We start from the raw sequence: 16137 nt of genomic DNA on the forward strand, positions 1-16137 counted from the left end.
CTCACATAGATTGGTTTGCTTTCCCCATTCCATACGGGTCCCCTCTGACATTCTTCCGTCCTGATGGGGTCCGGACTCCCGATTTCGGGAGGTTCGTCTTGTTGAGTGTCCCCACTTCCCCGCCTCTTCCTGTTTTGTCCCCTTCAGGTATGTTCTTCTCAGTCATCCTTTTTGCAGTTTTAGGCCCTTTTGTTGTACTTATCTAGTTCTATTAAGCTTTTCTTAGACGTAATATGTTTTCAAGACATCTTTTTGTGTTGTAATGTTGTATTGTTGCATATTCCCCCATGTTTCTTTTTCCTGGTATTAATCATTTCTTTGTGTTTCATTCATATAGCTTGGTTGGTATATATTCCCTTCTCCCTCATGGCTCCTTTTCTACATTCCCTTGTCCTGGTGCGGTTCGGACTCACAACTTTGGTAGGCTCGTCTTGTTGAGTGTTGCCATTGCCCCACTGTCCTCTATGTTCCCCTTAGGTATGTTAGTTTCAGTCATCCTTTTTGGATATGCACTGTCTCTTCTTGTACTTTCTTCCTTTCTTCCTTCCCTTTTTTCCTTTCTTTCCTTTTTTTATTCATTGATCAAGTTCTCTTTTCCTCTGCTTATGCTTTTCTCTTATGCCTATATTGGTATAAAATCTTTTTCCTATGCTTAACCTCATTCTGCTATATTCTTTGATATTCTTTACTCCTCTCACTTCTTCTTTCTTGTAATTTTTAGCATGGTTTTACTTTTATGGGTTATTGTAGTTTTTGGCAATTTTTCACTTTTATGTGATATTGTGGTTTTTACTTCTATTATATGTATATTGTTTAAAAATTCAGAGTTATCTCCTGGTATGTAAAAGGTTTTATTAGTCCTATTAAGCGGCAGAGAGTCCTTTCCTGTCTAGCCTCTTACAACCCTGATATAGCTCTTTTACAAGAGACCCACCTTACAGAGGCTGAATCCCTTAAATTAAAAAGGAGTTGGGTGGGTATGGTTTTGTTTTCACCTTCTACTAATAAAAAGAATGGTGTTGTCATTTTATGTCACAAAAAACTAAAATGTAAAGTTTTATCACAAGAAAATGATTATGATGGTAGATGGATATTAGCTAACTTTTTAATTAATTCTATACCTCTAACTGTTTTTAATGTTTATGGCCCCACACAACCTGATTGCTCTTTCTGGCCTTTAATCACGAAAAAATATATCCAGCATAAAGATGACTTGTTTATTTTAGTTGGAGATTGTAACCAGATTGTTGATCTCTTCCTTGATCGTAAATCCACAGTCCGGTTTATATCTCACAAAACTCACAAACAATTTCTTGACACTATCTTGCAATCATGTCTCATTGACTCTTGGTGACTCTCATCCTGATACTTTGGATTACTCCTTTTTCTCCCCTCCCCACTCATCCTTTTCTCGTCTAGACTACATTTTTCTCTCTCATCACACTTATTGTCTTCCTCTATTGAACCCATAGTAATCTCGGACCATGCTCCCATTATAACAGACATTGATTGACTCTCGCCACATCCCAAGTCTTCTCGCTGGCTCTTCAATAGTTCCCTTATTAATGATCCTAATTTCTCTTCCTCTTTTCGTTCTTTTACCAACGAGTTCTTCTTGCTTAATAGTGACCCTAATACTACTCCTCATATTCTCTGGGACTATTTTAAGGCCACTGCGAGAGGCTTAATTAATTATGGATTTTGTATCTAAGAAGAAGAAACAATATCTCCAGAAGCGGAAACACTCATTGGCTCATAAAAAATAAATCTTACACTTCTTCAGATAAATCTGTGTCCCGAGCAAAATTAGAGTTCAATAAATCTACTACGGATAATGCATCTTCAATACTTCTTCGTAGTAGTGCTCGTTATTATGGTGGTCGTAATAAATCGGGGAAACTTTTAGCTAATTATCTCAAGTCACGTAAAGAACGTACTCTTAAAGAATCAATTTATTCTTCTGACAATACCCTACTTCATAAAGACAAGGACATACTTCATCAATTTCAATTATTTTATCAACAGCTATACACTCCAGAATCTCCTCCTACTCCTTCTCTTATTCAGTCCTACTTTGAGAGACTGCCTACACCCTCTTCTTCTCAACTTAATTTTCCAGACCATGATCTTGATATCTCATTACGTGAACTTTCTATAGCTTTATCATCCCTCACTAAAGTTAAAACACCTGGTCTGGATGGATTCCCAGTTGAGTTTTATTTACACTTTTCTGATCTCTTACTGTTCTGACAGACTTTTTCGGCCCTTTTCGAGGGAAGATGAGTGGAGGTGACTTTAGTCTAGTATCATTCTAATAGAAGGATTAGAACCGTAACTAGATCCTATTCACAAGGCGTGTTGACATAATCCCGTACCCTTTTCCTTAGATCAGGGCTTATGAATATATGTTGAGGGATAGATTCATTAGTATTAGTGATAATCCATCCTTTTGTAAGAGTGTTAGTATATTTTTCATGGAGTTATGCTGACTTCGGGCCTTGTAGGCCTCAAACGGGAGAGCCTACATCTTTCTTTCTGCCCCGGCAGCTTGAGATGCTTCTAGGTCAAATGTAATGTTTTAGTTACGAGGTGTTGTTCGCTTGGAGAGAACCGGCTCAGGCTGGCCCTTATCTAAAGACTGTATTTTTCTCCATTCCGAAGACATAACATCAGGCCGGCCGGCTGAGAACGTGTCCTTGGTACGGGGAGGTACAAGAATTTGGTGGGCCGCAGGTTACTGGCCGTAACTTTCCATGAAGGGACAAGCTTCCATTTTATCGAAGGCATGAGGCAGTGAGTCAGTCAGTTTTGTAGGCGGCAGCTAGTTGTTAGCCTCAATGCAATTAATTATTCCAAGGCAGACAGTCGCCATTTTGAAGTCCGAGGAAGACCGAGAAGCTGATACTCTGTTAGAAAGATTGAAGTTATTTTAATTGGAACAGCTGGCGAGCTTTGACATCAAGATCAGAGCATACAAAGTGAAGCAGTTAGTTGAGGGAACGAATACCAGAGTGGTAGAAACTGAGTTACAAGATCGAAGCTGACAAGTGAAGATAGTCTGTGATTGAGAGGAGAGAGGAGTAAAGCAGAACAGCCAGAGAGAAAGCAGCTGATGAGAGGAAGGTTCCAGTGACTTGGAGGGAAGCAGAAGAGACAGAGCATAGCTGTGCAGACGTGTATCCGTGACTGCAGAGGTGTGACCCTAAGACGAGCCAAGGCACAGACAAGAAGGGAACTTAGATGACTGCCGAGCCCAGACTTCAAATTAATAAGGTGACGTCGACCCTTTCTTATTAGCGTGCACACATTCTAACCTTTCACTTTCCTTTTCAGGCTATATGTTATAGTATAGTATTATTTTATATTTGATGTTATTGATCAATAAAGATACCCCAGTTCTTAGTGAATCAGTGTGTGGACATACTTCATTCTTATATAGTAAAGTTAGCCTTTCTTCTAGTCAGGTACTGTTGCATGAACGGATGCTATTCCCGATCAGGTGAATGGTAACTGAATAATGAGGGAGAGAGGAGCCCTTTAAATAGAGAATAAGTTGTACACCGTGTAATTCGGCCATTTTTGTGTGATCCATAATATTGTAGTATTGTACCTCTAGTGAATAGTGAGAGATTCTCCTGACATGAAGAGCTAATCGTATTCATAGGAAAGTGATTGTCGTTGTAAGGCGGCGTTAATGAGAGCATCAGGGGGGACACTGATGTCTATACCCACAGGATTGTGGCTTGGATGAAAATAGAGAGAGCATCAGGGGGGATACTGATGACTATACCCACAGGATTGTGGCTTGTAAGAAATAAGAGAGCACCAGGGGGGACACTGGTGTGGATATAATGAGAGCACTGGTTGTGGTCAATGTGTAATGGTAAGTAATCAGAACTGCCCTAGGGTAGATTAGTCTGGGTCCGTGTGGCCGCGAGGCTATAGTGTATTGTAAAAGATCCAAGCATGTATATTGCTAATTCCCCATCCTTGGGTAGGGAACATAGATACCTGTTGTAAATAGGTCCTAAGGAGGGAGGTGGTTACGTTTCGGCTGGGTTAGTGGTGTTTTGGTGAGCTGATCCTATCTGGTCCGAAAATCCGGTCGTTACACTTACTTCCTAGACTCTTAACGCTTTTTCAATCATTTTACTCATCCGGTAAGGCGGAGGGTACCTTTCAAGATGCTACCATCTGTCTTATTCCTAAAGATGGTCGTGATCGCCAATTCTGTAAAGATTATCGTACGATTTATTTAGTCAATGTGAACTATAAATTATTCGCTAAATTACTTGCTTTACGCTTAGACCCTTTTATGCCACATCTCATTGGTAAGGAACAATGTGGTTTTGTTGAAGGCAGACTCACCTCAACAATTCTCGCCTTTTTCTTAATGTGTTAAATAAGGCCATATCTCTTTCAATTCCACTAGCCGCTATCTCGGTTGATGCAGAAAAAGCCTTTGACCGGGTTGAATGGTCTTCTTGTTCGCCTCATTACGATGGCACGGCTTTGGTACCAAATTCATATCCCTATTTCCCTTTTATACTCAGCACTCAAAGCTTTGGTGCTTGTGAATGGTCAGGTTTCTTCGTCTTTTACTCTTCACCGAGGTGTACGTCAAGGTTGTCCCTTATCTCCACTTCTTTTTGTTTTAGCGCTTGAATCCTTTTTGTCCTCCATCCGTAACAATCATTCCATCTTTGGCTTTCCATATGGGGATAATCAACTGAAACTTTCTGCATATGCAGATGATATTCTCTTATTTATTTATGATCCAGAAGTATCTGTTCCCCTTTTTTATCTGAATTTGATTTATTTTCACAGGTCTCCGGATATAAGATTAATACTGATAACATTGAAATTCTTCCTTTAACCAAAACTTGTCTTCCCCATCTGTTTTCTTCTTCTGGCTTTGCTTGGAATAGCTCAAACCTTGGTATTTGGTTTTCTAACTCTGTTCCCTCTTCCATTAACGTAAATATGTCCGCAGTTTTGTCCCGTATTGATAACTCGTTCTGTCTGGAATCCTCTTTTTCTTTCCTAGTGGGTTCAACTAGACTCAATTAAGATGGTGATAGCTACTATTCTAATATACATCTTTTCTATGTTACCTGTTCATATTCCTGCAATCCACTTTAAACAAATTGACTCATCTCTTTCAAAGTTTCTTTAGAAGAACAAAAAATCTAGAATTTCTCTTGCAGCTCTTCATAAACCCAAACCTAATGGTGGAGTTAATTTTCCAGATTTCCGTCTTTATCATAATTCTTTTCCACTACACCATGCTTCGAGATGGCTTTCATCAGAACCTTCCCCTTTTGCCCCTCTTTGGCTTCTTATTGAACGAACACTATTGCTGCTCTTTTCCTTTGATGAAGTTATACGCTTCTCTGCCAAATTTCCTCATACCTCCTTCCCTTTATTCAAACACACTTCTTCTATTTTAAAACCCCTGGTTTCTCCTAACACTGTTACACTTGAATATTTTTTAAATTCCCCCATTTGGTATAACTCATTGATCCTTTTAAATAACAGACCCATTTTTTGGAACGCTTGTAGGATAAGAGGCGTCATGTGGGTTAACCAACTTTCTGATGGAGCTTTACCTTGTTCCTTTCCCCAATTCCAACTCTTATTTCATTGTCCACGATCTTTTTTACAGAAATTCATCACTCTCATGGCAGTCATGCTTGACCTTTACTATTCTCTTCCATCCTCCTCGTCACCTATATCTAGTTCTCCTCTCCTTAAAACTCTTAATACCCTTCCTAAAGTGTCCCTTGTTTATACATTTTTCATCTCTCTTAATCCGGAGCGTATTAAAACCAAGGGGTCGATTAGGATGGAGGTGAATCCGCATCCTCCGGGCCTGCGGAAGCCACCGCCGGCCCGGAGGATGCGGATTCACCGCTGCGGACCTCCAAAACACCACCAGCCACATTCGGATGGCGGTGTGATCAGCGGCGAACGGCAAGTCCGTCCGCCGCTGATCCGCGGAATGTTGTCCACAATTTGGTGGCAGTGTCTGCAAGACACCGCCAGCCAAATTACGAAGGGTGAGGAAGCATGCTTTACAGCGGCGAATATTCTGCCGTGGAAAAGCATGTGGACCTTTGCTTCTGGGGGCCTGTTGCGGGCCCCCAGGGTGTTGGGGGGTGGAGGGTGCACATGGGGGGTACCTATGGTACACCCCTGCATATGCATGCACAAAGCGGCAGGCACCGCGCGGTGCCTGTCGCTTCAAAGCATGTAATTTTAACATTGCGACGGGCGCTGCTTCAAGCAGCACCCTCCGCAAGGTTACAGATACGGAATGTGACCACCAGGGTGGCGGTCACATCCTAATGTGCACGGAGGGACCACCGCTGCCCCTGCGGACGGTCCCTCCACCTCAGGGGTGGCGGACGGACCTGTGTCCGTCCGCCATCCTAATGAGGCCCCAAGTTGGAACTTTCCTGGGAAGTGGACTTCGGTTGTACTTGGTTTGTTGCTCTCTGGGATAAGCTATGGTCCAGAGCCTTAGAAAGTTCTCGTTCTGCTTCTCTTACTGAATCTTTGTTTTCCTATATCATCGACTTTATTTTTCACACCTTTCTTTCTAATGTTTTTTAACCTCTTCTGACTCTAACCGTTGGACATGTGGTTCCCCTAATGCTGACCTTCTTAATCTCTTCTTTCTCTGTCCTGTTGTATCTAGATTCTGGGACAGAATTTGGTCATATCTTACACAAATCTTTACGCTTACTGTTCCTTATTCTAAGACTCTTCTCTTCTTGGGTAGCCTTTCAGATTCTGTGGACCTTCCTACACATTCACATGGCCTTTTTGACCTTATGCTTGCTCTAGCATTTCAGAAAAGAAGGGCTAGCTGGCTAAACTGCCTGCTAGACTCAGGTATGCACTACTAATGTTGATTTACTAATTATTCAAAAGAAACTGAACCATGTTTTAACCACTGATTCCATTCTTATCAATTTATTCTTCACAATACTAAATATTTTTTTGAAAATTCAATTTCGAATATATTTTTGGAAACATAAGAATCATGAATACATAATTTGAACTTAAGAAACACAACACATAGTAACTTTCATCAATCAATTTAGATGTTGATGGCCCAATGCATTTCGGGACATTGTTGTAGTCTCTTCGTCAGAGGCAACACTAGAAAATCAAAAATATGAACAAGCAAATAGATCAGCACATTTTAAAGGATCCACAAGTATGATCTAATTCAATTAAACAATGTCAGATTGCTTGTTGTACAGCAAATTTCAAGAACTCTCATATGCATACTATCATAACCAAAACCAACAATACAATTGGAAGATTAACACATCAACTGCAAAATGTTTCTTCAGTAAAAAAACCTTCTGTAGTTTTAGCGCGCATTAAGAATTTTAGTGAAAAGCCACCACCATTAGAAACACGCCAATGTGTGATATCTGAATATAACTCACTCCAAATGACAATATATCATCACCTTTCTGGGAATGTAACTGAGAAGACGATCAACCGAAATCCTGAACAAGGAAACATGAGAAACAACAGAGAATAACCACCAGTTAATCTCCGTGGTCATCATCCATAATAGTATATGATTATTGCAATTTCGTGTTACTTACAATTGCTTCAGTGTGCAAAGTCACTCTGCCTATTAATTTAAGCCAAAAAACATGACTTCAGTTTAAATTCGATACTAACACCTAAACAATCAATTGACACACAAACGATTCCTTATCATACCGTTAAAAATGTGCGGTGGATTCTTCACTTCAATATATTCAAACTGTGCTTCGAACTTCCACCGTGACGAGCCCTGCAAATTTAATTAAATGTCTCAACTGACTGTAAAACATTACCATTTATTTCAAACTTAACCCAATTCAAGACAAGTCACTTGCTTACCGCGATGGAACATCAATCGTTTTAGTTATATCACCGTTTATAAAGCGCCTCGTGAATGTCCGTGAATGCTCAAGCCATACACCTAATCACCAGAAAGTCTGCGATAAACCAGCAATCAGTTAATAGACTGAGAGGTACAATATTCATTCCAAACAGAATCCTCTTACTGAAACACGTTCCACGCTTATCGAGATCAAAAAGAACCACATGCTTCTGATGTTTCCGCGTCCGTGCACTGCCGACACCTATTCCAGTAATAATCGCGTGTGTTCAAACGCGATTTTGTATTTAGGTTCGTCGTCCAAATACAACCAACTTTACGTTCCTACGTCGTTGTCGAAGACCGCATTACCCAAACAACAACTTCTAGCATTTCAACATATTTCATCTAATTGGAAGTCCCTCACAAACATTTCCATACAAGGTTGGTGCAACACTCTATGTCATTTCCACAGACTAGATGTTGCCTTTGCCTCCTCCTGTAAACCAATTCGTAACACTGATCTCTTCTGGTTACCTTTTACATCCTATTTGGATCGTTTGGCCTTAAAGAAATCTCTGTGTTTCAATTCAGAAAATTTTAAACCCCCTTGAAGAATTCGACACTCTACCTTCTTGTCATCTTTTACAGGCTTCTTTTGTTATAGAATTTTTACATTGAACTTTAGGTACTGAATGTTTATTTAATTGGTATATATGCCACTATTCATAGTTTTACTATTTAATATTTATATATTGCTAGATTCATTTTTTAATCCCTTCCCCCTCCTCTCTTCCCCTTTTTCTTCATCCCTTCCTCCTTTCCCTTCAACTTTCAAAAACTCCAAAAAATGCTGTTTGTTTCTTATTATTGATATCAGCGTTGCTTGTATTTCATATTTATTTGAACATATTTTCTGTTCTTTCTTGCTGATGTCTATGCTTGTAAACAATTTGTCAATAAAGCTTTTCAAACATAAATTGGACCATGGTGATAAGCCAAGCGGTAGAATGGGATGATATCAAAACATGGTCCTGAGGGGGAGGGATGGGACCCTCACATGTGGAGTGTGACGCTCCCTTCAGGAGACACTCATAGGGAAGGAAAGGGACTTGGCTGCCTTGCACAGTGAGGTAGAAGAGGGAGAGAAACTGCAGGACACTCAAACGGAATTACTGAGACAAGTTATGGACACACGCAACAGTTAAGAGAAATACACACTAACTTCATACCGTCAACGGCAGGAAGATAAATCAGGAAGACTCTCAGTCAGGATCCATAGGTGGGCAGCGGACGCGCGCAGCGGGAGCACCGACTGAGCGCCGAAGGTGCGCCAAAGGTAAGCCCGTCTGCGCCCATCCGCGCCAGGACCCCTGGCCCCCGCAGAAACCAGCCCACCCGCAGGACCTACGACGCCACCGAACTCTACGCACTCAACGCCGGTAGATTCCCGGGCTGCTACCGAGCCACCCTGAGACGCACCCACGGACCCTTCTGCTGCCACTCCTGCAAGTTCACCTGCATCCGGACATGCACTACTCCAGCACCGACCAAGACCAAGACGGAGCAACAGCAGCAGCCACCTGAAATGCATCCTGCTCAACACCCGCTCCGTCCACAGACACGCCGTCGAGCTCTGGAACCTGCTCGACACAACTTCACCAGACGTCGCCTTCCTCACGGAAACCTGGATGAACGCCTCTTCATAGACCCGACATCGCCATCGCCATCCCAGACGGCTACAAGATCATCCGTAGGGACCGCATCAACCAGACCGGAGGAGGCATCGCCATCATCCACAGGAACACGATCCGCATCACGACCAACACCGACGACTCCCTCGCACCCGCCGAGCACCTGCATTTCCAGGTCCACATCAGCCCCAAGACCACCCTCAGAGGCACCCTCATCTACAGACCCCCGGGACCACGCACACAATTCAGCGAGGACATCGCCGACTTCATCAGCCCGCACGCCCTCCTCTCCGCTGACTACATCCTCCTCGGGGACCTCAACTTCCACCTGGAGAACAACAACGACCGCAACACCACCACCCTGCTGGACAACCTCGCCAACCTGGGATTCAAGCAGCTGGTGACCACCCCCACCCACTACGCCAGACACACACTCGACCCCATCTTCTCATCCAACAAGGACATCACCTTCAGCCACACCACCGGACTCCACTGGACGGACCACAGCTGCGTCCACTTCAGCTTCAGAAGGACCACGATCCACCACCACCAGCAACAGGTTACACGCAGAAGCTGGAACAAGATCACAGCCGACCAGCTCGCGACTTCCCTGAGCAAGAACCCACCCACCAGCGCAACGAACCCCAGCCAAGCGGCCAACAACCTCACGAAGTGGGTCAGCGACTGCGCAGACGACCTCGCCCCCCTGAGGACCCCGCCTAGCAGACCCGGCAGCAAGAAAGCCCCATGGTTCACTGACGAACTCAGGAGCTCCAAGAAGAACTGCCGAGCCCTCAAGAGAACCTGGCGCAGAGACCCAACACCGGACAACATGACTGCCCTCAAGCTCGCCACCCGAAAACACCACCAACTCATCCACGCCACCAAGAAAACTGCATTCAAGGAACGACTGGACAACAACGCACACAACAGCAAGGAACTCTTTAACATCGTTAAAGAGCTCTCCAACCCCAACGCCGGAAACAACGACATCACCCCTTCACAAGACCTCTGCAACTCCCTCGCCTCCTACTTCCACAACAAGATTGCGGACATACACAACAGCTTCAGCACTCAACCGACGCACGCCACGACCAAACCACCGCCCCCCACCACCACCCTCCGCGCCTGGACCCCGATCAGCACCGAAGACACCGTCCGCACGATGAACTCCATCCACTCCGGATCTCCGACCGACCCCTGCCCTCACCACGTCTTCAACAAGGCCGACGCTGTCATCGCACCCCACCTGCGGGACATCATCAACACCTCCTTTGATACCGTTACCTTCCCGGAGAGCTGGAAGCACGCCGAACTCAGCGCTCTACTCAAGAAGCCATCAGCCGACCCCACCGACCTCAAGATCTACCGCCCCATCTCGCTGCTCCTGTTCCCTGCAAAAGTCATCAAGAAGACCGTCAACAAGCAGCTGGCCGCCTTCCTCGAGACGAATGGATCCCTCGACCTCTCGCAGTCTGGCTTCCGGGCCAACCACAGCACCGAGACCGCCCTGATCGCAGCCACCGATGACATCCGAGCACTGCTTGACAACAGAGAAACAGCAGCCCTCATCCTCCTAAACCTCTCCGCGACCTTCAACACTGTCTGCCACTGTACACTAGTGCAGCGACTCAGCAACGTCGGAATCCAGGAGAAGGCACTGGAGTGGATCATCTCCTTCCTCGCCGGAAGGACACAGAGAGTCCGCCTCCCCCCGTTCAGATCTGAAGCCACCGAAGTCATCTGCGGCGTTCCTCAAGGCTCCTCGCTCAGCCCAACCCTCTTCAATGTCTACATGAGCCCCCTCACAGCCATCGCACGCCAGCACAACCTCAACATCATCTCCTACGCCGACGACACCCAGCTGATCCTCTCCCTCACCAACGACCCCGCCACCGCCAGAGCCAACCTTCACGAAGGGATGAAAGAGGTAGCCGAATGGATGTAGAACAGCCGCCTGAAACTGAACTCGGACAAGACGGAAGTCCTCATCCTGGGATCCTCACCCTCCGCCTGGGACGACTCCTGGTGGCCCCCCGCCCTAGGCAGCGCACCCAAACCAACAGACCACGCACGCAACCTGGGATTCATTCTGGACTCCTCCCTCTCCATGACCAGACAAGTCAACGCCGTCTCCTCGTCGTGCTTCAACATCCTGCGCATGCTACGTAAGATCTTCCGGTGGATCCCCACCGAAACCAGGAAGACGGTCACCCAGGCCCTCGTCACCAGCCGCCTGGACTACGGCAACTCCCTCTACGCCGGAACCACCGCCAAACTCCAGAAGAGACTCCAGCGGATCCAGAACGCCTCAGCACGACTCATCCTGGACATCCCCCGTCGCAGCCACATCTCCGGACACCTGAGAGACCTGCACTGGCTCCCGGTCAACAAGAGAATCACCTTCCGTCTCCTCACCCACGCACACAAAGCCCTACACAACCAAGGCCCAGGGTACCTCAACAGCCGCCTCAACTTCTACGCTCCCAAACGCCAGCTTCGATCGACCGGCCACGCCCTCGCCGCCGTCCCCCGCATCCGAAGAGCCACCACAGGGGGACGGTCCTTCTCCTACCTCGCCACCAAGACATGGAACTCCCTCCCGACCCACCTCTGCCTGACCCAGGACCACCTCGCCTTCAGGAAGCAACTCAAGACCTGGCTGTTCGAGCGTAGCGGACCCCCCTCCCCTAGCGCCTTGAGACCCTCTGGGTGAGTAGTGCGCTATATAAATGCTTTGATTGATTGATTGATTGATTGATTGATTGATTGAATTACCCCGTCCGGAGGTGCTCTAACTCGCGAACCCCGGTGGAGGAGAGGCGTGTACCCAGAACAATAGTAGAGGTGTTCAGGGGGCAACTCTAACAGGCATATACTAAATTGAGAGGCCCTACCCAGGAGCAATTAGATGAGTACTTAGGGGATTTGCAGCTCTCTCATTTGAGTGAGGAAGGGAGACAAACATTAGATAACCCACTGACAGTGGACGAGATACAGTCTGCTATTAAATCTCTCCCATCTGTAAAAGCCTTAGGCAGTGACGGGTTCACTGCTTAGTTTTATGAATGTTTTCCGTGGTTGTGGCCCCCCACCTACAGGAAGTGTACACAGAGGCATTGGAAAAAAAGATGCTCTCCTTGCCCTTTCGTGAGGGTATCATAACAATGATCCCAAAGCCGAGTGCGTAGCTTTCTGATCCGGCCTCCTACTGCCCAATCACGATGATAAATCTAGACATCAAAATTCTATGTTAGACTTTGGCCCAAAGACTGGGACCGGAGATGGGCAGTTTAATCCCCGCTGACCAATGTGAGTTCATATCCGGCAGAAACACCACAATGAATCTTAGGCGGCTCTTGCACGTTATCTGTGAAGTGGAGGACAGTGAGCAGGATCTTCCCTTGGTATCCATTGATATAGCTAAGGCATTCAACACAACATGGTAAATTGGTGCTTCCTCCAGGTGGTTTTGAGGATGGTGGAGTTTGCACCCAGGGCCGGTCCTAGAATTTCTGGGGCCCCGGGCGAAAGGGAAGATGTGAGGCCCCCCTAATTTCCATGTAACATCCAGTCACGGCCGGCATGATGCACGGGTGAGGGATCTCGTGGGGGTTCAGCGCGGGGGGCGGGGGGAAATAAAAAAAATAATAAACTTACCTTCCCAGGTCTCGCGTCGTCTCAGCTCCTGACCTGCTCCCCTGCTTTCCTGCCTCTGGCAGGAACAGGAAGCAGGCAGCCTCCTTTCCCAAAGCCAACCACAAGGCTGCAATGGCAGCATTGTGATTGGTCGGTACGCCGACCAGCCAAGCGCCTATTGGGAGGCCTTTTTCTCCATGTAGGGTGCAAAGCCCATGACTGGTTCGGTCGGCCCCAGAGGGCCGACCAAACAGTCAGCGCCCTTAGCAGTGGGCAAGGGACTCCTCCCCTGCCCTAAAGCAGACCCGCCCACCTCCAACCAAACACTTCTGCTTTTTTGCAGTGCGACAAGCAGAAACATAAAATGGGAGTTTTAGAATTTTGTGTTTCTGCTTCTCGCATTGTGAGAAAGCAGTAGGGCGACGCTACACCGCCCTAGTGGAGGAGCCGCCCTTGGTAACATCACAAGAAGTGACATCACTGAAATTGACATCTCAGCACAATTGATCTTATTTGGCATCCCGAAGAGACCTAACGTGGATATCAGTACCATGGACAAAAAGATAAATATAAATATAAAATAAGTCCATATATTTTAAAACTGTATTAAATGATTACATTTGTCACATTGGATGGAAAAGCTAGGTGCAGTTCTCACAAAAATGTATATTATTTACTCCTTGTTAACTGATTGTTTCCAGATGATTGCAAGATTCAATTTCCAGTTCTGCCTCATAAAGGGGGGAGATCCTGTTGAGGTAATGAGGGGCGGGATCATTCAAAATATAAAATGACACAAGAGAAAATCTCTCACACCATGGAAATAATTGCAAATTTGAAAAGTCTCCCTTATCTTTCTGTGCCATTATTGTGCTACCTTAGGATGACATTAATACTTCGTAATTTGTTTTAACATAAATCCTCTCACCAGTATACCGCATACACATGCTAAGAGATGTAGGACAATCTTTTTTGTGTGTGGGCTCTTTACTCGCCAGAATTATGTTAAGTGCAAAAACACAACTCATAGTACAAAATTACAAGACACCATTACAAACAGATAAAGATTGTACATAAATAAAAAAAAGACTTGAAACAACCAAGACCACTGCTAAATCATACATTGACTTGAAGGTAAACTTAAGATTCAAGGAGTTTTCAAATCAACGTTTTTGATTTGGTGGTATGTAGCAAGTGAGATTTGGTGAAATGTAGCAAGTAGAAGTGGCCGTCTTTAGCGCTGGTAGAGTCCTGTGCGACAATGTAGGTGCCCCTCAATGACTCAGTCTGGCACGGATTCCCTCACTACCACCCTTTAACAGTGCCACTCAAGTCTCCATAACCACATTCTCGCTCAGATGCATTTAATTTGATTTACAGCACCACTGATACCAGTGTAGGGTGTCAGAGAACTTTATATCACACATTACATGGAGACAATCAATCCTACGTGTGTAAATCACAATAGGTAATATTACATAAGACAAAGGACTAGGAGTCACAGTACAATCATACTAGTAGGCAGAATGGTGTATTAGTGATTAATCTGGAAAAACCCAAACTCTGAATTTAGAATGTAATACCATGGTTCGGGGAACAGCGTTTACAACGCAACTTTTACCACGCAACTTTTATAACGCAAGTCGTTACAACGTCTTGCACTGGGGGGCGCTGTAGGATAGGGAATGGTTTAATTTACTATCCAAAACCTTCACTACTATCCACGGGGACTGGAGTTGGAATAGTAAATTAAACTATTCACTATCCAGCGCCCCACAACGCAAGTCGTTGTAACGACTTGCGTTGTAAAAGTTGCGTGGTAAAGGCATGCTTTGTAAAAGAATGCATAGTAACGACATACATCCCCATGGTTCAGGTTTCTATTTAATAACTAGAATTGATTTCTGTCCAAATTAACCCTTATTGCAATATTGGGATAATCAAAGACTGGGAAAAAAAACATAACGCTGTAATTTATACCTTGCAGTTTGCATGCAGCTCTTAGATGACAGTTAATAGCTCATAGTTCAATGTTAGGATTTTGACTTATAAACTGCAAGTAACAATAGCGTCTCTCTGACAAAAGCAGAAACCCATTGGCCTATTTAAATTATGTGGATTTAGTGATCTGCATGGTACATGTTCTTTGCAGCAGGCACATTAACCCTCTGCGCTACCTTTTAAAGAAGTCAAAACTTCCACTTGACAAAACTCCATCTCTCTCTAGGAAGAACATTAATCATCGGAGTATTCATGACATTTTTATTGTGGCCAAAATTGTTGGAGGCCAGGAAGGAGGCAACAAGTGCTTTTAGAAACATAGTATACTCGCAAACATGACGCCCCCACCCGAAGTCAGCACTCAGTACGATCTCATAGGTCGAACCGCCCTAGAGCCTTCCTGCTCAAGGGTCCTATGACTTCAATGACAGAGTCACTAGGGTGTGCTGCTTCGAAGGCCTGCGCAAAAGACCCAAGTTGAGCTTCAATAAGGGTTGTAATGGACATGCCTTCAAGTTTAACTCACCCTTGCCACCGCTATGGTCCACCTGCTGGTGCTCAGACACCATTCTTCTAAGGTCTTTCGGGGCCTACTAAATGTGCTCTCTTAGGAGAGTGGTCTGGTGGACTGGTCATGAAGGCTGAACCTGATTCCCCAGTTCCAAATTTGGCAGCTCTGACTATAGTGCCACATCCTCTCCCTCACTGAACTCCCCACTGGGAGAAACTCGCACTGCCTTCAACTACAAATCCAATTGTGCCCCACTATAAACACCTGGAGGTGACCAAATTCAAAGTAGGCACTAGACAACATCCTGGAAAAAGCAAACACTCATAAAGAATGTAAGATTAATTAAAAGCATGTGAAATGTAAGCTGGAACAACATGGTTACCTTAACCCTTTTGCACTTA

Source organism: Lissotriton vulgaris, chromosome 6 (assembly GCF_964263255.1).
Source record: "Lissotriton vulgaris chromosome 6, aLisVul1.2, whole genome shotgun sequence".
Classification (NCBI taxonomy): Eukaryota; Metazoa; Chordata; class Amphibia; order Caudata; family Salamandridae; genus Lissotriton; species Lissotriton vulgaris.